Raw genomic sequence first — 24,255 nt, forward strand, 5'->3', positions numbered from 1 at the left:
ATCTTGAAAAGGCATTAGGCTTTTAACGACAATACAGGAAATCTGCTCGGGGGACCACCTGGAACCAAACATCACCCCCTCTAACCTCTGGGTTTCCTGCGCACACTTTTTATTTCCCATGTGGTAAGTGCACTCGGCATCTGCAAGAAGTGATCCCATGTGTGTGTGTTGGGGGGGGGAAGGGGTGTGGAAGAGCCAAAGGCAATGTCCGTCTTCCTGGTTCTTAGATAGTGGTGATAGGACCACCACCTGGCACCTTGCATGCTGTAAAAGCTTTGCGCCTCCGCACCCGATGGTCATTCTGCGAATGGGATCCAATCATCCTGGCTGCAAAAGGAGTCTCAGTCCTCACTGACTGACCCTATAAACTAAGAGGCTCATCTCCCAGTCAAGTGGTCTTTGCTATCTTCCGTAACACACTGGATCCCCACCTGTGCCATGCTGAACGTCTTCAAGTTTATAAATTGATCCTGTGCTCAGGATCGCACAGGAAGAAAGAGAAATGCTAAATGTAGGGAGCAGGATGCCTGGGTGGCTCAGTGGTGGAGTGTCTGCCTTTGGCTCAGGGCCTGATCCCAGGGTCCCAGGATCGAGTCCTGCATCGGGCTCCTGCATGGGGCCTACTTCTCCCTCTGCCTGTGTCTCTGCCTCTCTGTGTGTCTCTCATGAATTAATAAATGAAATCTTTAAATGTAGGGAGCAAATTCACTCTGACCCCAGAATAGGAGAATGGCAGAGAAATCGCTGGGTCTTTGGTGGGAGCCCCTCCTCCCACATTCAATCTTCTTCAGAAGGAGCAGCTGGAACCCTTCAGGACGTGTGGGTTTCTGAGCCACATTCCTTGACGTTTGCTGTTCTCAGAGCTGCAGGCCCCGGTTCTCCACCCGGGTCCGAGGGCCAGAGCCAGGCCTGGGGGCCCTTCACGCAGAGAAGCGTTTTCTGCCCTTGGCCCCTGCAGAAGGGAAGGATTAGCGAGGCAAAGCCCAACTTGATTGAAAAATAACTTCCCTACAGGCTGCTTTATGGCTTTGCACCTCTTCCAGCTCTCGCTGAGTCTGGCCCCGAGACCGGCGGACTCGGGGTGGTCTTTCCTCCTCCAAGGAGCCGGAAATTAGCAAAGGAACGCCAGGGGGTGCTGGACAGGCCATCTGAAGTAGGGCAGCAACTTATTAATGTTTTTTAAAAGTTTAAAAACGAGTAGCCAACTATAAGGGGCAAGGCAGTCTGGCTCCACTGCTTACTAGCTCTGTGACGGGGCAAGGGGCCGCCCCTCGCCGTCCCCATCTATAATGTGCGTGTGTACGTGTGTGTGTGTGGGGGGGAGTTGTCTACACCACCATGTGGTTGGCATGGGGATGAAATGAGAGCTGGTGTTTATAAAGTGCTTACAACTGACACATGGTCGTGCCTGCACATGGGACGGCCCCAGGCCTGCGCCAGAATGAGCACGTTTATATCCACCAGACCAGCCAAAGCCATGAGTTCCAAGCAGGGTAGACTCTGGCCTTGACCAAAGAGAGGCCTGGCCTTCATGCTGGGCTTCTGGGAGGTGATCTTCATATGCAGTAGGAGTGTGCCTGGAGAGGGCAGGGCTGAGCACAGCGGATCTCAGTGCAGGGCTGGCCATGGTCCGGGAAGGCCAACCGTGTGATTGATTTATTTACTTATTATTTTTAAAAAGATTTTATTTATTTATTCACGAGAGACACGGAGAGAGAGGCAGAGACACAGGCAGAGGGAGAAGCAGGCTCTCCGTGGGGAGCCCGATACAGGACTCGATCCCAGGATCCCGGGATCACGATCTGAGCCCAAGGCAGATGCTCAACCACTGAGCCACACAGGTGCCCCCCAACCGTGTAATTTAGGGTGGTCACGCGGTATCAGCTGGGCTGGAGACTGAGTTCAACAATGAGAGTAATCAGTCAATCAATCAATTTTGCCTCAATTGTGCATCAGCTTCTCTGATGGTGATGCTCTGTGTGTACCTCACACATCGGTGCCAGGAGAGTAACGTGAGTGTAAGAGCTCTCAGTGGGGATTGGGTCTTTCTAAGGAGTTATCAAACCAGAGGGTGAACGTGCAATTGGTGTCGGAAATGTGGCCTGTTCCCCTCAACCTCTGCAGTCTGGTGACCCCGGGCAATTTCTACAACAGGAACCCTCCTGAGCTTCATGCCCACTGTCGCCCCCAACCACCCAAACTGGAAAGGGTGAGGGGACAACAGGAGCTTGTGTGGGGCACTAAGTGAAGCGCTTTCCAGAGGCCAGCTCATGGGTGCCTCAGTCTACATGTCTGTCGTCATAGCCAGTTCTGGCTGGACTATTCTAAGCACTTCACCTAAATTAACACTTTTAATATTAATCCTTCTACCCCTGGTGACCAGCACAGAGAGGTCAGGTAATTTGGCTACAGTCGCACTCCCTGGACGTGGGGATGCTGTGGTCTGAGCCCAGGTGGTCAGGCTCTGGCGCCCAGGGTGCTGAGCCCCCACCACCAACTCCTCTGTGGTCAGGGAAGGACTGCACGATGCTCCCTATGTCATTTTACACTCGTGCTGTATTGTAAGACCATGACTCTCGCCCAAGGAAATTGTAACCAGTCGCTTTGTGATCTACGAGATAATTGCAGTGCTTGCTGCTGAGAACGTGCTGTCTTTATGAACACGGTTTTGCTCCCTGAGAAGATGCTGGCTTGGAGGCATAGTCCACCTGCTGTGCCCAGGGGAGGGCGTTTGCTCTGTGCTGGCCGAGCACTCCCTGTGCCCCCAACACCTCTCTTCTCGCCCATCTCTCAATCATTCAAGACACTTAAATGGCCAGAGCACACCATGTAGCTCGGGGCTCAATGTCCCTTATTCAGTACAGATGAAAATGAACAATGCACTGGACACAACATGTGTCTTTGCTGGTCTGCGAGAAAAACTGCCAAATACAGAGTCCCGGTCCACAGCCTGCTGGATGGCAGGACAAGGACTCTGCTGGGGGACCGGGTCACCAGCCTCAGCAATGTCCCCCGGTGGGAAATGAAGCTGTAGCAGGGACTTGCAGGTCCTGGGAGACCCCACCAGGCAGGGAAGTGGGATAACAGTAATGATCATAATAACGAATGGTGGGTTCTGAGACAGGCTAAGCCCAGCTCCACGGCGGGGGGGGGGGGGGGGGGGAGCGGCGCTCGGTGAGAGCCCTGAATGCCACCCAAGGGCTTCCTTTGGACCAAATATACAATGAGGCCGTTCTTCACATGGGCTCCTTAAATTAGAACGTGCGATCTTTCATTCTGGGGTGCAGTCTACACTGGTTAGAATTTGAGAAGTACACCAAAGGCAAAGGCAAGAGTAAAAGAGATGATTTATACTTTGTTCATCCAATTAAACAATTGTCCAGAACCCGCTGCCAGTTGCGTCTAGACAAGGAACCATTCGCTACTGTTTTTATTCATTTTCTGTCTTCGTTCTCTATAAGGAATGGATTTTAAGTCATTCTCTTGGATGTGAAGGACGCCAACCCTAAATGAAGGTGTCTATTCATCGACAAAGACCCAGCACCGGCCATTTAAAATATTTGGTTAATAGAATAACTATGTGCTTAAATGTTAAGGCATACTTTAACCTGCACCCCATTAATTCAAATTAATCTCCTTTAATTCACTTGAATTACATAAGGGGTGGATAGGGAGAAGGGAACTCACATTTCCAGAGGCAAGCAGTCAGCTCAGAAGGCTCATGAGCACCATCTTGTTTAATTGTCAGGGTGGGGAGCTCCCTATTTTCGACGCTGCCTCCTTGCTCCCCTGACACTGCCAGTGGCTCTGAGGGGTATGGAGCTACCCTGTCCTATGGGACCTCAGATCCTAGGCCATGACCCTACCACACATCAGAACCCAGCCCCTCTCAGTCACAGATTGCCTTGGAGGACGCGGGACCCCAGCTGAGCCAATGAGCGTCTTCCCTGGGAGCTTAGGACTTGGGTCTACAGAGACCACCAGGGAGATCTCTCTCTCAGGACTGGAGCTGTGATTTGAACATAAGGGTTCATGGTGGTCATATTTCCCACTCAGTGGTGGAAGTTGATCCAGAGAATAAGGAGGGAATTTTTTTTTTAAGATTTAATTAATTTATTTATTAGAGAGAGAGCAAGTGAGCAGGGGGAGGGGCCAAGGGAGGGGGACAAGCAGATTCTGCACAGAGCCCGGCACAGGGCTCAGCCCCATGACTCCAAGATCATGATCTGAGTGGAAATAAAGAATCAGACACTTAACCAATGGAGCCACCCAGGCTTATTCCCAAGAATGCAGAGAGTGAAATCATGGTTGATGCCTGAGTCCTGGTTTCCTTTACTCCTGGGCCCCGGCTACATCCCTGCCTGGTCAGTGGTCTGATCAGTATCTCCTCCTTGAAATTCATAAGCAAATTTACTCCCGTTATCACTTAGGTGAGTTCCAGTTAGGTTTCTGTCACCTGTCACCAAGAGTCCCAATAGGCAGGCAGCATCTCACCAATGTCTTCATTGCTTGGGATGCATGCCCAAGGCCATGCTGCTAAAAAGTTTCCCAACTAGAATCTGACCCACAAATTTCTTCATATTTTCAACATAACCTTGGATACGTGCAACAGAAAGAACAGTCTCCGTGACTAACGTTACGGGTCATTCTGGTTGGACAGTGGGGTGTCCTCAGAGTCAAGCACATAAAGGCATCTGCAGGGATGGGCGGGCTCAGCTCTCCATCCTTTCCCCACAACCCCAACCACCCCTCAAAGCCCTCTCCAAGATGGCTGCTGTTGGGTGGTCTTTGGAGTCTGGCAAAAGTCGGTTCTTCTCCTAGCACCACCTCCCAGCTATATGGTCAAGGGTAAATGCTCTACGATGGGCTGAATTAAGTTCCCTCAAAAATTCATATGTTGAAGTCCTAACCGCCAGTACCTCAGAACTGACCCTACTGGAGATGGGGTCTTGACAGAGGTAGTCATGTTAAAATGAGGTCATGGTAGGGGGCAGTAATCCAATATGACTGGTATCCTTGAACACACACAGGGAAGACTCAGTGAAGACACAGAAGAACACAGCTGTCTACAATCCAAGGAGAGAGGCCTGGAACAGATTCAGACCTCATGACCTCAAAAGGAACCAACCCTGACGGCACGCTGACCCTGGATTCTGGCCTCCAGACCTGTGAGAAAATGAATGTCTATTGTTAAAGCACCGGTCTGTGGCACTTTGTTACAGCAGCTCTAGAGAACTATTAGACTCTTGGAGATTCATCCTTTCCATCTGTGGAATCATTAAAACAATACCTGTGGCCCCGCAGTGTCTGGGGGCGGGGGTGATGAGAATTAAAAAGTAGACATCACGGCAACAGCAGTATCACATGCCTTCAGGGGTGGCTACCTATGTTCTAATAATGCTCCCCCAAGAACTCCAGGAGGTTCTCTTTCCTTTGCCAGTTCTTCAAGGAATCCCATTGTTTCCTTGACAACCATGTTCTAAGGAGCTGACACATGTCCATCTTTCCTGAAAAGACTGCTCGAATCTGAAGGGCCTGCAGTAAAGCCAACTGGGTCTCTTTGCACCAGGGACAAAAACTTCCAGGTATTGGCTCATCCCAAGAGAAGAGGGAACGAGGGGTGCATGGTTCACTGGATACGCCCAAAGAGCCCAAGGTGGAGGGAAGGATGACCTCAAGCACCAGTGGGTGTCCATGTGGCTGACATTAACAGGTACTGGCCAGAACCCTTAGGCCGCCCCATAAACACAGTGAGCCTCGGAAAAGAAAGTCCTGATAGGAAATATCTCTGAGGAGAAGGGAGCATGTGGGGGCTGGTACTCACAGGGAATAGAATGCATCTCGTGTGTGTGTGTGTGTGTGTGTGTGTGTGTGTGTGTGTGTAGTATATGGAGGGTATGTGGGGTGTGTGGGGAGGTGTGTAGTACTTGTGGGGTGTAGGGGGTGTGTGTGGGCTGTGATGTGTGTGTTCAGGGGCTGTGGGGGGGGGGCAGAGGCCGGAGGAGCCAGGAGGGCGAGCTGTAAAGGAGAGGGAGCCACACTCAGGGAGCACCTCCTGCAGGCAGCAGGGGGAGAGATGAGGAGGGTGTGTGTGTGTGTGTGTGTGTGTGTGTGTGTGTCTGGCTGGGAGCCGGAGAGCTCAAGTGCAGGCTGGACCCTGGCCATCCACCGGCTCCCCTGCCCAGGCCTGACCTCAGGCCCGGGGCAGGGAGGAAACGCTGCATGGAAAAGCCTGGCAGGTGCCAGAACGAACTCCACAAGGACAGGGAAGGACACCCCGCCCCCACCTCGGCCCCGGCCCCCCTGGGGTTTCAAGAAACATTTCAGAGGAAGCGAGATGGCTGTGGTTCCCACGGAGCCGCTGGGAGTGGGCCAGAAAACCAAGATCTTGATCTGTTTGGGGATCCTGTTTGTAATGCCTCACTGGAGGGGCTGGGAAAGAGGTGTGCGTCTCGCCCCCCTCCTGGGTGAGAGCCCCCCCAGGTGAGAGCCCCCCAGGCTGCCTTATGCCTCTGAGCCCTCCCACCTGTCTGCACAGCACAGGTAACCCGGCTCGGTACCCACATGTGCTGTCAAGCTAATTAAGGACAAAGGAATCATGTCTGACTGCAAACCACCGAGGACCTAAACCCCTCAAAGGCTTCTTGTCACTCAGGGCCACCCCTGTGCAAATACATGGCCCCCGGCCCTGGCCCCGCTGCTTGTTCAGCTGCACCCATCCTTTTGGCTCCCCACTCCCACCCTGGACCGTGTCCCCTTCGCTGCTGCACATCCTTGCAGCTCCTAACACATCTGCTTGCCATGGCTCTGGACCCTTGCAGGTGCTTGTTCCTGCTGCCTGGAACACCCTCCCTGCACTCCTCCACCCAGCTGTCCAATCTCCCTGGATGCCCACCCTGCAGGCGCCTCCTTTCTGCTCCCCACTACTGCAGCACCCAAAATTCTGTCACTAACGGCTTCCTCATCCCATGGGTACCTGGCACTTGGCCTCCCTCCCTCTTTCCTTCCTTCCTTCCTTCCTTCCTTCCTTCCTTCCTTCCTTCCTTCCTTCCCTCAGTCCTGCATGTAGTCATTCATTAAAAGAAGGAATCGAACAGAGAAATCAAATGAATGACTCAAATATTTGTGGAAAGAATCAAACACTCATCATATTGCCTACTACGAGTCCGGTCCAAAGATTTATAAAGAACACATTCCCAGCCTTCAGGGAGCTCATGCTATTGTCACACAGTAAGATAAACGTGTGGGGATAATGACTAGTATCTTGCAGTCGGTCATGTGCTAAATCAATGATACGCATATTGGGGGCGAAAGAAGCTAGGGGAAAGATCTTGAGGCTAGAGGCTAGAGAGACCATGGGAGGCTTCCTGGAGGAGGTGGCTTTGCATCGGTCTTGAGTGATTGATTACATGATCCAGTTTATCCCTACTGACCAAAGAAAATACAGTTGGTTCTCATTATTCAGGGCCGTTATGCTCTAGAAAGTCACCACGAACACTGACTTAGCAAATACTGAACTATTATTAATAGTTATATATGAACTATTATTGCTGCAGGAGAAATGCAGGATTAGTTTCCTGCAAACACCGGGCCGCGACATTTTTGTTGACCAATCAATCCATACCTGGTTTCAGGTGTATTTCTGTCTGAAGACACCTTAGTTAGCATAGAGTGGACTCTTGAACAACACGGGTTTGAACTGTAGGAATCTATTTATGCGCAGATTTTTTTTTTCCAGTAAATCCAGTACAGTACTGAAAGGGTATTTTCTCTTCCTTATAATTTGCTGAACGACATTTTTCTTCTCTCCAGCTTATTTTATTATAAGATAATAGCATCGGATACATATAACATACAATATACGTGTTAATCAACTGTTTAGGTTGCTGATAAGGCTTCCCATTAGCGGCAGGCTATTAGTAATTAAGTTGCAGGGGCAGGGAGGAGGAGCCCAAAGTTACACTGGGATTTTGACTGCAGGAGGCATGAGCCCCCCAACTCCTGTGTTGCTCAAGGGTCAACTGGATATTGGTGACTCATTAACACTGAACTCCTGACCAACAGCACCATAACTCTGGCCGAGACAAAGCTTATGTAATGCAAGCATTTTTTTCCGTAAGGTAGGTCACAGCCTTCTTGCGCTTTAGCAAGGGGGGGGGGGGGCGCATTTTAAACAGCCAGATCACCAACAGAAAGCACAAAAATGCTGAAAATGTGGCATTGACTGGACCCCGAAAAGGACACTTGTTTACGGGATGAGAGCTGAAACAAGAAGACACACTGTCACTTTGCTCTGACTCAACTGGGGCCACGTGCCACTGGTTGCGTATCTGCAAGGGACCAGGAAAGCGCCACAACTATTGATTTTAGGGTTACAAATAATTGTAGTGAGTGTGTGAACTGCAAAGATGAGACAAGTGGCTAAGGAGTGTCGACTAGAATTAACAGCATCCCCTTTTTACGTTCTCAAAAGTTTGAGTCACCAAGGTCCCCAAGCCCCGTGTCTCTGCAGAGGGACCAGGCAAAGCACACGGTGGCTGTTGGGCAGGGTGGCTCTTCCAACTCTGGGCATCCGTGGCCACCTACAGGTGTGCTCCCCCATGAAGGTCTGTGAGGATCCCCACTGCCCCCCCACCTGCAGCAAGGACCCGGAAGCCATCACTGCCCTGGCCTCGGAGGGCACCCATCAACATCATTCAAAGAAGGAATGAATCCTGACAACCTGCTTCCTCTCCCAGATGCCTTTTCTGGGAGTTTCTCCTCTGAGTATTATGTTCAGCTTATGGCTCAGGAGAACCAGCATCAAAAGCCTAGATGGGGACACCTGGGTAGCTCACTGGTTGAGCATCTGCCTTCAGCTCAGGTCGTGATTTTCGAGTCCTGGGATTGAGTCCTGCATCGGGCTCCCCACAGGGAGCCTGCTTCTCCCTCTGCCTGTGTCTCTGCCTCTCTCTGTGTGTCTCTCATGAATAAATAAATAACATCTTAAAAAAAAAATAGATACTGGCTGGGCCAGTCTGTGTCCCCAGATACCCCAGGAAGTCAATATGCACTCTGCACGTGTCTCCCTGAGTCGCGTGGGGTGCCTGCAATCAAGAGTCGTCACCTGTTCAAAGGCATGAAAGCCATTCTCAGTCAGGTTCTGGGGGCCTCTCTGGAAGATGACTTTTCTCAGGGCCCTGAACGTGCCCCGTGCTTAACCCAGTTTTTGGCCTGGCTACTGAACACGGAGCTTTTCTCTAGCTGTTCTGCTCACCGGAAAGCCAACCCCACCTCCCTCCATAAAAGACAAATACATTTCAGTGACCAGAGGACAGCTCAGCAAGCTATGGCCTGAAAAATAATCTAGAACGAGCAGCGTGTCAGCCAAGAGATATCCACTTGGTATTTATTAAATGCCTAATAAAAATAGATACCAGGGACGCCTGGGTGCCTCAGTGATTGAGCGTCTGCCTTTGGCTCAGGTTGTGATCCCGGGTCTTGGGATCAAGTCCCGCATTGGGCTCCCTGCATGGAGCCTGCTTCTCCCTCTGCCTGCGTCTCGGCCTCTCTCTGTGTGTGTCTCATGGATAAGTAAATAAAATCTTTTAAAAAGATAGATACCATTTCTTGAGCTATTGCTGTGCGCCAGGCAGGCACTGTGATAGTACTTTATCCAATCTTGCTAAGTTCGAGGTGGGTGCTACTCTTTAGCCTCTTTATCCAGATGAGATCGGGCCTAGGAAGTCTGGGAATAGGCCCTGGGACACACAGTTGGCCCTTCTGGGAGGTGGAAAGCAAACCCGGCCCTTAATCACCATGCAGTGGGTGCCATCCCGGGCTCCGCTGCTGGCAGTGGACATGTGGCTCCTTGGGACCAGGTACCTGGCAGGACTGCATGACCCAGATACGGATGGGAGGATGGTGCTGCCACACATATCCAGAGAAAGGGCTGTGGTGCGACCCAGAAAGAGGAGGCCGGGAGATCTGCTCTCTTCACCCCAAAGTCAGAATTCAGCATCGAAGCCACAGCATGTATTTGCAATGGGATCACAGATCCCATAGAGTAACTGCATATCCTCGTTGGGTGGCTGGGTGGGGGGTGGTACCAGTGTTAGGAACCAATGTTTGTATCTCCCCAGAATTCATATATTGAAACCTAACCCCTAAAGTGATGGTTTTAGGAGGTGAGGCCTTGGGGGATGATTAGGTCATAAGTGTGGACTCCTCATGAATGGGATCAATGCCCTTAGAGAAAGGGGCCCCAGAGGGGCACCTGGGTGGCTCTGCAGCTGAGTGTCTGCGTTTGGCTCAAGTTGTGATTCCAACTTGGTTCCAGGATCGAGTCCTGCACCAGGCTCCTCGCAGGAAGCCCGCTTCTCCCTCGCCTGGGTCTCTGCCTCTCTCTCTGTGTCTCTCGTGAATAAATAAATAAAATCTTAAAAATGGGGCGCCCAGAGAGCTTCCTCATGAAGACACAGCGAGAAGGCACCGTCTATGAAACAGGAGCGAGCCCTCACCAGACACTGTGATCATAGCCTTCCGGCATCCAGCACCAGGGGAAATGGATTTCTGTTGTTCACCAGCCAGTCCGTAGGAGTGCGTCGGAGCAGCCCGAGTTGACGGAGCCCGACGGGCGGTGAGGTGGCTGTGCGGGTGAAGGAGGAGACTCGAAGCAGACACCTAAGCTGAGCCTTGATCTCCTGGAAAATGGGGGGAATCGCTGTGCCCACCTCATGGGGCTGCTGTGACAACTAAGTGAGCTCATGTCATGAAGGGCTCAGGCAAATGCCTGGCGAAGGTGGGTTGTCACTGTCCTTGTCACCATCATCACCTGGCCCTAGATGGCAAGTCCACCATTCCTAATGGGGCCCTTTGGCAAAGAAACCTGTTAATGACTGAGCTGGGCAGACGCCAGTCTTGTGTTTGGTGGTCTACGCACACGCCTGCATCATACTTAACCAATCCTCACCCAGGTTGATGCGTGGTGGTGGGAGGTCTGGGACCCCTGGGCCAGAGCTGGCCTCCACACCCCACTCTTCCACTCCAAGCAGTCTGGCATTAGGACAGTTCCCTTCAAATGCCCTGTCTTTATTTTTTTTTTTAAAGACTTCATTTATTTATTCATGAGAGATACACAGACAAAGAGACAGAGAGAGAGGCAGAGACACAGGCAGAGGGGGAAGCAGGCTCCATGCAGGGAGCCCCATGTGGGACTCGATCCTGGAACCCTGGGATCACACCCTGAGCCACCCAGGCATCCCCAAATGCCCTGTCTTTAAACTTGGGAAGAATCACGAATCCACCACGCTCAGGCCCCATAAATGGCTGGTACTTTTACAGAGGCTTAGAGAGGTTCAAGTCACATCCCTAGAAAATTCGGCTGGAAAGATTCACACCCTGGCTTCCCAGCACCCATGCATTCTGCAGGTCAACCTGCCGCTTCTGTGTGCATGTCTGGATTAAACACAGCGTGATGGGTAATTTTATTGCTGAGTTGATTAGGCCATGCACCCTAGTCACAGGTTATTCTGGATTGTTTTCTGTGAAAGTAGTTTTCTGGATGAGATTAATATTTAAATTAATAGACTGAGGGAAGCAGATTACTTTTCATGGTGTGTTTGGGCCTCACTCGATCAGTTGAAGGCCTTACTAGAATAAGAAGTGAGCCCCTCTGAGCAGGAAGGGATTGGGCCAGCAGACGGCCTCAGGACTTGACCTGCAGCTCTTTCCTGGTGTCTGGCCTGCCAGGCTATGCTGCAAATTTGGACTGACCTGTCTCCATAATCGTGTTAGTCAATTCTTTAAAATAAATCTGTCTCTCTATATATGCCCTGTTGGTTCTTTTTGCTCTGGAAAACCCTGACTAAGACACACAGGTATGAATAGGGGAGGAGATACACTACCTGTGTATCAGACCTCCAATCTGCAATAATTTGCAATCACCGCATCTCATTTTCACCTCTCAGTGAATCATACTTCAAGCTGCTGGCTGGGATCACAAAAGAACAAGGCATTCTTTTCCTGCTCAGACACACACTATTGAACATACACCTTCCAATAGCCTGGGGTAGGCAGAAGGAGGAAGGGCCTCCCTGTGACATCCTCTAGCCTAGAGGAAAAAGAACATTCTGGTTTAATGACTTTGATTTTGAATATAATCAGATTTTCTCTATAGCAACCACCTCACAACACGAGCCTCTTGGCAGCTCCAAGGGGCGAGCAGCCAACTCCCTGTGGAACGCATCTCACACGCAGGCCATGGGCGAAGCTGCCGCTGGCACATGAAACACCAGAGTCCTGCATGGGACAGTCACATCTAGGCCTCAGCTGTAGACCAGAGTGAAGGGGGAGCCCGTCAGCTGCTCCAGGCCTGTGGTTCGGCACTCTATAGGTGTTCTTGTAAAAACATGCTTCCCCTCTGATTGGTAGATCTGAAAGGGGGTCAGATGGTCTGACCCTCAGGACCCAGAAGGCTTTATCCCAGCTCATGACACATGATTAAGGCTAGAGTGCTTTGTGTTCATTTCTTGATTTCCAATTCACCAAAGGGCTTCTTCTCATGGTCCAACTGAATAATAATATGGCCTCTTGACTGGTCAAAAGGTCCCATCAACCTGAGCCTCTGCCAGGCTCCCCTCCTGGATCCATGAGCCCAGCCGCCTGCCCAAGAAGGTTCATGCTTCCCTCCAAAGTGTGGAGACATTCCCAGGGGGCAACTGTATCTCCAGGCCCCTATATCAAGATAGGGTCAATGTCATAGAGTTCTGGTCAACGGGATGGGGTGAAGGATGTGTGTCGCTTCCAGCTTGGCCATAACACCCTCCCCTGTTCTCTCTCATCCCATGCACGGTTATAAGGTGGACTGTGCATGAGTAAGAAATTAACTTCTGCAATGGCAGCCCAGTGAACAAGAGGAGATATCTGCAAGTGATATACCTGACAAGGGATTAGTAGCCAAAATATATAAAGAACTTCTACAACTGCACACCAGACAAAATAAACTATCTGATTAAAAATGGGCAGAAGATCTGAACATTTTCCCAAAGACATGCAGACAGCAAACAGACTCATGAAAAGATGTTCCACATCACTAATCAGAGAAATGCAAATCAAAACCACAGTGATACATCGCACCTGTCAGAATGGCTAGCATCAAAAAGACAAGGAATAATAAGCACTGGCGGGGATGTGGGAAAAAAGGAACTCTCTTGCACTGTTGGCGGGAATGCAAATTGGTACAGCTACTGTGGAAAACAGTATGCAGGCTTCTCAAAAAAATTAAAAATAGGAATACCATACGATCTAGTAATTCCACTACTGAGTATTGGAAAGAAAACAAAAACACTAATTTAAAAAGATATATGCAGGACACCTGTGTGGCTCAGTGGTTGAGCGTCTGCCTTCAGCTCAGGGCGTGGTCCCAGGGTCCTGGGATCGAGTCCCACATCAGATTCCCTGTGAGGAGCCTGTTTCTCCCTCTGCCTGTGTCTCTGCCTCTCTCTGTGTCTCTCATGAATAAATAAATAAAATCTTTAAAAAAAAAACCCAAAAGATCTATGCACCCTCATGTTTACTGAGCATTATTTATGATAGCCAAGATATGGAAGCAGCCCAATTGTCCACAAAGAGGAATGGATAAAGAAGATGTGGGCTATTCATACGATGGAATATTATACCATAAAAAAGAATGCAATCTTACCGTTTGTGACATGAGTGAACCTAGAGGGTATTACACTAAGTGAAATCAGACAAAGACAAATACCTTATGATTTCACCTATTTATGGGATCTAAAAAACAAAATGAATAAAACCAAACAGACTCTTAATTACAGCAAATAAAACGGTGGTTGCCAGAGGGGAGGTGGTTGGGGGGATGGGAGAAATAGATAAAAGGGATTTAGAAGGACAAGTTTCCAGTTATAAAATAAATAAGTCACGGGGATGTACAGCATAGGGAATATGGTCAATAACGTAATAAGGTTGCATGGTGACAGATGGCAGCTACATTTATAGTGCTGAGCCCTACAGAATGCACAGGACTGTCAAATCAGTAGGTTGTACACCTGAAACTAATTTCACACTGAACGTTGATTATACTTCAGAAATAAAAATAATCAACTTTTAGCTTTTGCTATGTTAAACCACTGCAGTGTGTAGGTTTAACTGTTACAGCAGTTAACACAGGTTTCCATTTAATGTAAGTAAACAAAACCCAAAAATGTAGGATGACTTGGACAGGGTCACACATCCAGCACAGGGAGGGCTGAGCCCAGGAGGCAGGTCATCCCTGGGACCCTCCCCAATGTGACATGCCACATCTCTTTGCCAAGCCACAGTCCAGACGTCACTATCTTTACTGACCATCTTCCCACCATCATCATCTAATTCAATGTTTTTAATAAAAAAATTAATTCCTCATATCTGCTAAGTGCCTTACTCATTTTTTAAAAATATAATTCCTATGCCATTATCTATTTAAAGTAGAGGTCAGTGGTTTTTAGTGTGCACATGGAGTCCTGCAAACATCACAATCTAATTTTAGAATATGCAACAAAAGAAATTCTACACTCATTAGCAATCACCCCTCAACCCCCACCTCCCCAGCCAGCCCCAGGCAGACACTAATATACTCTCTCTCTTGATTTAGGACATCTCCTATCAATGGAGTCTTAACAGGTGGCCTTTTGTGATTTGCTTCGTTCATTCAACATAGTGTTTTCAAGGCTCATCCATGCTGTACCTTGAACCATGCTTCATTCCCTTTCGGCACTGAGTAATATCCCATGGACACCATGTTGTTTACCCACCGGTCAGCTGATGGACATCTGGGTTGTTTTTATGTCTTGAGTAATTCTGCTAAGCTGCTGTGAACATGCATGTGCAAGTTTCGTGCAGATGTATGCTTTCACGTCTTTTGGGTAGATGCCGAGGAGTGGAACTGCTGGATTTTTATGGTAACTGAAATTTTGAGGAGCTGCCAGATTGTTTTCTAAAGCAGCTGCACCATTCTACATTCCCACCGGCAGTGTATGAGGGCTCCAATCTCTCCACATTCTTGCCAACACTTGCTACTGTCTTTTTTTTTTTTTTTTTTTTTTTAATTTTAGCCATCTAGTGGGTGTGATGTGGTATTTCACTGTGGTTTCTCAACCGTTTCCCTAATAACTAATGATACTGAGCATCTTTCCATGTGCTTATTGACCATTTGTACATCTTCTTTGGAGAACTGGCTATTTAAATCCTTTGCCCATTTTTAAAACTGGGTTATTTGTGTTTTTATTGTTGAGTTAGAGGAGTTGCAAATATCTTCTCTATTCCCTGGGTTGTCTTTTTGCTCTCTTGATGGTGTCCTTTGGAGCACAAAAGTTTTTCATTTTGAAGACACCTGTTGCATTTTTATGTGATTCCTGATGAGCTAAATTACTCTGAACATTGAATCCCAGCACAATAGCCGTGTTCTCCTGTCCTGTCTGCAGAGACCACATCCCTGAGAAGCACAAGGACAATACCACAGATACCGGGCACCCCCTCCCTTCTCTTACATCATTTCAAAAGGATATTCTACTTAGGAACAAAGCTGGTCTGAAGATACAAATGACACCCACGCAACGGAATGCTATGCAGCCACTAAAATCATGCTGCAGATCTACAGCACAGCGGACTGTTTCAAAAGCTGAGAGCAAGTATCAGGGAACAGAACAGGAACAGGACACAAACCTCTTCTTAATTTCTGCCAACTGAGGCATAATTTGGCATAATAAAACATGCAAAAGCTAAGTGTATAGAGAGCCTCACGAATTTTAACACATGTATATATCTGTATAACCACCACCCAGACCAAGAATACAGAATATTTCTATGACCCAGAGAGCTCTCCTGTGTCCCTTCTCCGTCCATATCCACCTAGCCCTGGCCACAAAGGTAGGTATGATTGTGACATTCATCACCATAGATTAAATTTGCTTGTTCTGGAACTTCATATACATGAAATCACATAATACATCATCTCTGTGTCTTTTGTTTTATTGCTCCATTAATGTTTTCTATATTCATCCATGTTATTGTGTGTATCAATACTGTGGTCTTTCTTTTTTTTTTAAGATTTTATTTATTCATGAGAGACACACAGAGAGGCAAGGACACAGGCAGAGGGAGAAGCAGGCTCCATGTAGGGAGCCCGATGCGGGACTCGATCCCAGGACCCTGGGGTCACGACCTGAGCTGAAGGCAGACACTTAACCACTGAGCCACCCAGGAGTCCCAATACTGTGGTCTTTTAAAAAATTATTACCGTGTATTATTTCAACTAAAGCATGATTTTTTTTATCTCTTCTCTTGCTGATAAGCACTAACCCTGTCTTCTTTTAAAGAAAAACATAAATATTTGAATGGAAAAAGGCATGGGAAGGAAAATGCCACAATGTCAAACAGGGATCATCCTTGGGTAGAGTGAGGTACTCAGCCCACTGGTAGTGAAGCGGCAGGAGGGAGGAGGAGGCCACTCTAGGGAAATGGGGAGGTGTTAACGTAACGCCAGCTGCTGGAACACATAACCCCCAACCTCAGTGGGGGTCTAGGAACAACAATCAGCCATCCATGCATCATTCAACAGAGCTGTCCTGCCCACCTACTATGTGCCAGGCCCTGTGCTAGGGGGCCAGGAAACTCAGGCATTTCAGCACTAAACTCATCAGATGTCTGTGTGACCTTGATGCTCCTTGATGTCTGGGGCAGCATTCAAAGAGTCTGGTGGATAGAGATTCAAGTTCACTGCTACAATCACCAGCCATACGTCCTGCATCAGTTCATTCTTCCTCAATTTACCAAACGGCTCCATCAGGCTGCGTGCCCAGCCCTGACCCCGATTCTGAAGAACCAGGCAGACACAGCCCTGCCCGTGCGGGGTTCATATTCTAGAGGGAGAGATGAAAACCCAAACTCAAACTAACTAATCAATAAAATAACTGTACATTGTTCATAGGGCTCCAGGGATAAAACCCTAGGGCCAAAGTATTGAAAACCTTCCATTATTTTAATGTAAATTTGAATACACATTCACTTGGCTCAAAATTCAAAATGTATAACAAAAGTGAATAATAAAATAATAAATAATAATAAGATCATAAAAGGTGAGCTCCCAAAAAATAAAAATAAATAAATAAATAAATAAATAAATAAATAAAAGGTGAGCTCCCTCTCTCCAGCCAGTCAATTGCCTTTCCCCAAAGCAAATAATTTAGTCGTGCCATGTGTGATTTCTTCCGGAAATATTTTAGACTTTTATAAACAAATGCATGTATACCCATGCCACCTGCCCCCAATTTAGCATACTCCAATGGACTGGACCCTGAAGGGTGGGGAGAAGTCAGCCTTGCAGAGGGTAGTGAGAAGAACATTCCAGAGAGAGGGACCAGCCTGTGGAAAGCCCCAGAGGACGTTCAGACCCTGTGGACATCTGGGCGGGCTCATCCATTACTCACCCCTACGTGGGAGGATCCCTCATCTGGTGTCGGGCCATGTGCTTATCAGCGAGGGGGAGGCAGCGGCATTTATGAGACTACAGTTCACCTGTAACTAGTTGCTGCCCGTGGCCGGCTTTGTCATCTGATGGGGGCCTGACACCCCGATCTGAGGTTGGTTCACCCCTAAATAAGTAATACTCCCAATGCAATGAGGGGTGGTCAGAAAGAACAGCCCCGAGAGGCTCAGGGGTTTCTGTGACAGGTCGGTGACAATCACCCTTGTCCTGTGCGCCCTACGCCCATGGGAGCATCTGGGGAGGGTCATGGCCTTGAATGTCTCAGCCCGCCACCGGGGGGTGGGGAAGCAGGGCAGGGAAAGTGCCCGTGTATTTGACCTGTGGTCCTACACATCCTGCCTCCGCCCTCACCTACCCCATCTCCCCCTCCGACTACACACCTTAGGTCAATAGCAATAAAACAGCTAACAATCTCTCAAGTCCTCACTGTTTGCCAGAGCCGGTCCTACAATCGGCCACTATAGGATCCTCCCGAAACCTCATAGATGACGCTGGCTCCCTCGGATCTGAGCTGTCCAACCAGGAACCCTCCACCCGCTGTAGCTGTGTTACCCCTTCTCTGTGTGTTTGTGGCAGACCAAGGCGAGGAAGAGCCTTGCCCCCTGTCTCTGGGTGTCATCATTTGGGCTCTGGCTTGCCCACCATTTATCCTTCATTACGATTCTTCTATTTCCCAACTACTATCATTTTTCGTCCCCTGCACACCCAGAGCTCTCCCTCCCTCCTCTGGCCTTTCTTGCCTCTGATCTGCTTGGCAATGTCTGTTTTCTTTCTTTTGCCCCATCAGGCCCCATGCTGCACGAACTGTACCTCACAAACTTCCCAGAACTACGTGGCATGCCCAGAACCATGAAGTCAGCTGGTGTTTTAATTGCCACCTCCACCCACACCTTGCACTCATGGCCTCGTGATTAGCGGTCACTGTGTCATCACGTGGTGGCAGCACACTCACCCCTGCCCAGCACTTCCAGGGCTCCTCAGGCACATAGTCCTGGCCACTGCCTGGGAGGGAAGCGTGTCCTGAGCCGCCAAGGAGCTGGGCACACTCAGCATGCTGCCTCAGAAGGAAGGCTCCAGCCTCGTGTGGCTCCTCGGAGGGGACACTCTGACCTCCTGCTTCCTTCTGTGTGTGTCCTGCAGGATCACTGAACAGTCCCTTGTTGGTTCAACATTTACGATCCCTCTTACGGGCCAGACAGTGGTCCAGGAGACCATAAAGATGGGTAACTAACTTACAGACGAGATAGACAAAAATCCCAGACGCATGACACGTCAAGCCTGGTATGGAGAAGCCAACAATCCATAGCATAAATATGTAAAATGTCTACTCTGTTAGGAGGGAATAAGGTTGCTAAAGAGAAAATATTTTTTAAATCGGGAAGGGGGATGGAGATTATGGGTGGAGGAAGGGCAAGGGGTGGAAATGGGTGGCCAATGGGTGATTTTTATTTTCCCCAATTTATATTTAAATGAGTTCTTGTGAGTGGGTGATGGGCACTGAGGGGGGCACTTGATGGGATGAGCACTGGGTGTTATGCCATATGTTGGCAAATTGAACTCCAATTAAAAAAAAAATGTAAAAAATAAATAAATAAATTAGTTCTCAATCTGAGCCGATATTGCTCCCAGGGGATATTTGGGAATTCCTAGACGTGTTTTTGATGGTCACAATTGAGGGGAGGGTGCTACTGGCATCCAGAGGGCACAAGCCAGGAAGGCTGCTCAGCATCCTACAGATGCATGGGGCAGCCCCCACAATGACACGGAATCCCCCCAGCTATCACGTCCACAGCACTGAAGTCGAGAAACCTTGGTTTTTAAAAAAGATTTTACTTATTTATTCATGAGAGATACAGAGACACAGGCAGAGACACAGGCAGAGGGAGAAGCAGGCTCTCTGCAGGGAGCCCCACATCGGGGCTGTCTCTGTCTTCTCTGTCTCTCGTGAATAAATGGGTAAAATCTTTAAAAATACATACAAACGTACACTGTCTAGGGAGGGCCTTACTAAGAAGGTAACATTCGGGTAAAGACCCCAGGGAAACAAGGAACACCAGATTTGTGTGATCACACACACACCCCTGAACAGACTCTGACAGATACCAGGCTCCTCATATAGGTTTTTTTTGGTGAGACTCACCTCTACATCCTTGTGATTAGCTCAGACCACAAGCACTGAGGGGACGTTTAGGACACAATAAAATAAATAGAGGAATAAGGAATTGTTTGTCAAGAAAGGTGGAAGTACAGACAGAAAGGAGAAGCTCCAGGAGTTTGGGCGAGACAGGGAAGGGACCCCATCCCCGGAAACCCTTTGAGAATTTCCAAGCCCTCCTCCCCCCACCACAAAGCACCTCTAACTTAAAAAGATCTGGGAGACAGAGCAACCAAATACAACGTGCAGCCCTTGTCTGAAGCCCCATGTGAACAAGTGGCAAAAAGCATAGGAGCTCTAAGAAAAGTTCTGGGGGGTCAATTTTACCATCCCGTCCTGGCAGGTGGAAGTTGGTGGGGGAACCTACACCAGGGTCCTGAACAGGTTCTTCTGGTGCCAGGAATATGGGAACACAGGAGGGAGCGGCTTGTCACAGCGCCAAGGCCCCTGCTACTGGGACCCTTTGTTCCCTTCCTGGCAGAGCAAGCCCCTATAACCACGGGCTGGCTATCTGGGCAGGCATCCAAGGTGGCCTCAGAATAAAATGGACTGTGCCAAGAAGCCTTTGCCAAATGCCCAGAAGCCTCTCCCCGTCCCATGCCACCGTGAACATCTTACAGACAGGGACCGAGGCCAGGCCAAAGAAGAATAACCAAGTGGAGCTATCAGGCTCCTGATTAATTTACATTCTGGCAACGCAAACACATCAGGAGGAAAGATTTAGATGCAAGCTCACGGCCCATCTGCAACCCCCTTTGAATCATCTCAAGGAATGGCACTTCATTGAAGCGGTCACTGGGACAGAGAAGGTTCTAGATAACGAAAGCTTATCTCTTAATGATTCAAACAAACTCCTCTTGATGGAAACCTTCGTAGACACGCTTATTTCCCTTCTGATGTTTCAAATACAAAGCAGCAGACCCTGTGGAACAGCTGTTCAGGCCGGGCCTAGAGAAGGTCAGGCTAATCAAGAGAAGAGAAACAAAGGAAAGACCGAAATACGGAAATGAGGGCAAAATCCAGAGAAGCAGGTTGGCAGAGGAGAGTCAGATGGGGTGGGGGACTCAGATGGCAGAGGACCCAGATGGGTCTCCCCTAAATCCAGAAGGATCAGTGAGTGACCATTCACTCATTCATTCAACAAACCCTGAGTACTACCTCTGTGCACAGCACTGTGTTAGACACAGGAAATAATAGGATGAAAACGCACCATCCTTGCCCTCCAGGAGCTCGTGGTCTAGAGGCGAAGAAGCCCAGCTACAAGCTCTGGTGGTGGTAAGCTCCTAACCCCCTTGACTGGGGGAATCAAGGAAGGCTCCCTGAGGAGGTGATGCCTGGTGGCACTATGGATATGTAGGTACTTCCCTGGACAAAGTTCTGGGGCAGCGTGGCACTGCCAGCATCAGTAGGACACCTCTGTATGCAGGGATCCCTTGGGCTTGCAAAAGCAAAGTGGTCTCTGCTCAGAGGTGCTCCATCAGGCCTGGAGGGAAATAAGGTGCCAGGTGCTTCATGCTTCCACAGGTGTGATCTACTAGTCCACAGAGCCAGAATCAAGTCGATCACTGGGAAGCAGTTCTGACATTTCTTGTAATCTGCTACGACAACACTCCTTGGCTTGAGATTCAGATGGTCCCATTCAATGCCATCTACGTAGGGAAAGTTGGAAGCAAGTTTTAGAAAACCTGACTTGCAATCTCCCATGATCCTTTGTGACAACGTGCTATTCTGGCACAGAGACGGGCCACCCAACACTGGCAGATGAAGGGAGACAGAGAAGCGGTAGGCACCTGCTCCACCAACCCCAATTTGCCAAAGAATGGCTCCATTCTCACCTGCTGTGGGCCACGCCTTTTGGACTTGGCTGTGTGTCCCTCCCCGATCATGCATGGTTAGGAACTTTCCTCAGAGCACCAGCTGTATGGGAGGTGACAATATGTGAACTGGGTTCTGAAGGATGAATAGGAGTTCACCAGGCACAGCTGCTGGAGAAGAGAATCTCCAGGAAACAGTATGTGCAAAAAAAGCACAAACCAGTTTGGTTCTGCAGGAGCAGAGGAGGGGTAGAAGGCAAAAATCAGATCTTGAATGGTTTTCCTTGTACTGAGATTTGGACTTTTTAGAGAACCATGGGAAATGGCCAGATTCAGACTTAATGCTTACGAACGTCACCCTGGCAGCAGCATATGGAGAGGAGACAGGAACGGGGGCTATTTAGGAAGTACGATGAATCCAGACATGAGTGTTGGGGGCTTGAGCAAGGTCAGGAGCTAGGAGTGAGGCAGGAGGGGTCAGATCTGAGGAAAGAGCTGATGATTTGTTCAGAGTTGACTGCAAGGCAGCAGGGACTAAGGGGGGGCAGGCTCCAATGGGCAGCTGAGTCCAGTATGCTGGCACCAGGCAAGATCCCACCCCAGGGGCAGAGTCAAGGCCCCGACTTCCAAGGCATTTCCCACCTGGGCACCGGCAGCTTTACAGTCCTGAGTAGGGGCGGCCAGACGTACGGGAGGCCAGAACAGCGCCTTGAGGGGCGCAACCGGGGCAACTTCCAACAACCTCTCCGCTTCCTCTCTGCGTAAAGCCCTCTCCTCAGCAGGTCTAGCCTGTTCTTTGCTGGAGCAGGAGTGGAGTGGTCACAGGCAGGGCTGGCCGAGGGATCACCCACCACGGAGCCCACAGCCTTTGTGTACACAGGATGACACCAGGACCAGGGGAGGAAGAATGACCCCCCACCCCACCCCAAGATCACAGAGCGGAGCTGAGCCAGAGCAAATCTTGAGGCTTCAACTCCGGGGCTGTCTTCTATTGCAGGATGCCATGGCTTTCGGAGTTTTGTGCTGGGTGGAATATTAAACCCTAAAACTCCCCATCCTTAATGGGTGCCTGAAATTATACCCATGAGAATCACTCCTTCAGGGACACGTGGGTGGCTCAGTGGTTGAGCGTCATCCTTGGGCTCAGGTCATGATCCTGGGGTCCCCGGATCGAGTCCCACATTGGGCTCCCTGCAAGGAGCCTGCTTCTCCTCTGCCTGTGTCTCTACCTCTCTCTGTCTCTCATGAATAAATAAATAAAATCTAAAAAAAAAAAAGAATCACTCCTTCAGGTCACTGAATCCTCTCAAGAAGTTTCTCAGGAAATGAGAGCATGAAATTCAAGTGTGTGTGTGGAGGGGGGGTGGAGAATGAATCAGCCCGGGAAGGCAGGACCCACATCTGAATGCTGGGGTTTCGGGGAAACAGTACCGCTTCTTCTGTGCTGTTGACACAGGGCCTGGTAACCACTGAGTGAACAGGGGAACATGCCTTCCCCCCTCTGGAGACATAAGACAGGACCCATGAAGTCCAACGGAGGAAAAGGTTAACAATGACTGGATGAACTGAGAAGGTCTTTCAGAGGAGCGTACGTTGGAGCCTGGTATTAAACAGGACAAGATGTGGGGTGCGGGCCTGGGGGCAGGTGGATTGTCAGAGAGGGCGCATGGGTGACTGGGTCCCTGGGTAAATGGGAGACAATCTCCGGGATCTGTGGCTAAGGCATAGGCTCTATCCACGCCCAAGGCAGGCACCGCTAATGAACCACGGCACGCTTTTCCCACTGATCCCGGATTTGACCTCAAAACCCTCTTGTGCTGCGCACTCCAGACAGCCGCTAGCAATCGATCCACGTGGGACCACGTGATGAAGTCTTCTCGAGATCTCTGATCCGTGGGAGGAGGAGGAGAGAAGACGAGGCAGGCCTGGGGGCCAAGGGCCAGGCTGAAAAGCTTCTTCCTCTGTCTGTTTGGTGATATGCAGACACTGTCATCCATGGTGTCGTGGCCACGCTTTTTCAAGAGTCCTTATCTCTTTAAGAAACATACTAAAATATTTATGGATGAACTGGTGCAAGGTCTGCAATTCACCCTGAAATACTAAGTCCCAGACAGTGAGGCGGAAGGATCCAGAGGGGAAAGGTGATAGCCACGTCACAGAACGTCATCTGTCCATAAAAAAGGAATGAAGTGCTGATCCATATGACAGCATGGACAAAAACCAGACAGTATCATGCAAAATGAAAAAAGCCAGACACAAAGGCCACATATTGTATGATTCCATCTATATGAAGTATCCAGAACAGATAGAAAATATGAATGGTTACTGGGATTGGGGTTGGGGCAGGCATGGGTAGAAACTACTATTGGGCAAGGGGATCTTCTTTGAGGGTGATGAGAATGTTTTGGAACATGAGAGAGGTGATATAGATGGACAACAATGTAAACATGCTAAATGCCACTGGTTTGTGTACTTTAAAGATTCATTTATTTGAGAAAGAGAGAGAGAAAGCATGAGCAGGGGGAGAGGCAGCGAGAGAGAGAGAGAGAGAGAGATAAAGAGAATATCCAAGCAGACTCCACGCTGAGCACAGAACCCAACACGGGGGCTCGATCCCAGGACCCTGAGATCACGGCCTGAGTCAAAACCAAGAGTTGGACGCTCAACTGACTGAGCCACCCAGGTGCCCCTGACTGGTACAGTTTAACATGGTGAATTTTATGCACTTCACTAAAAAAGGGTTTTGCTCCCAAATAAACATGTTG

The 24,255-nt window shown here is 49.3% G+C and overlaps 1 protein-coding gene across 7 annotated transcripts in view; it reads right to left on the reverse strand.

Moving 5' to 3' along the window:
• The window catches only part of CLMN (calmin), a 115,513-nt gene that overhangs the window by 58,475 nt on the left and 32,783 nt on the right, over positions 1-24,255 (reverse strand). The window contains exon 1 of one of the 7 annotated variants that reach the window (XM_072839815.1): positions 5,291-5,442. The exons of the other annotated variants lie outside the window; for them this stretch is intronic. The gene's annotated coding sequence lies outside the window, so the exon portion shown is untranslated. Of the gene's footprint in view, positions 1-5,290; positions 5,443-24,255 lie in introns of those variants that run through there. 7 annotated transcript variants of the gene reach the window in all.

Source organism: Canis lupus, chromosome 9 (genome assembly GCF_048164855.1).
Source record: "Canis lupus baileyi chromosome 9, mCanLup2.hap1, whole genome shotgun sequence".
NCBI classification, from domain to species: domain Eukaryota; kingdom Metazoa; phylum Chordata; class Mammalia; order Carnivora; family Canidae; genus Canis; species Canis lupus.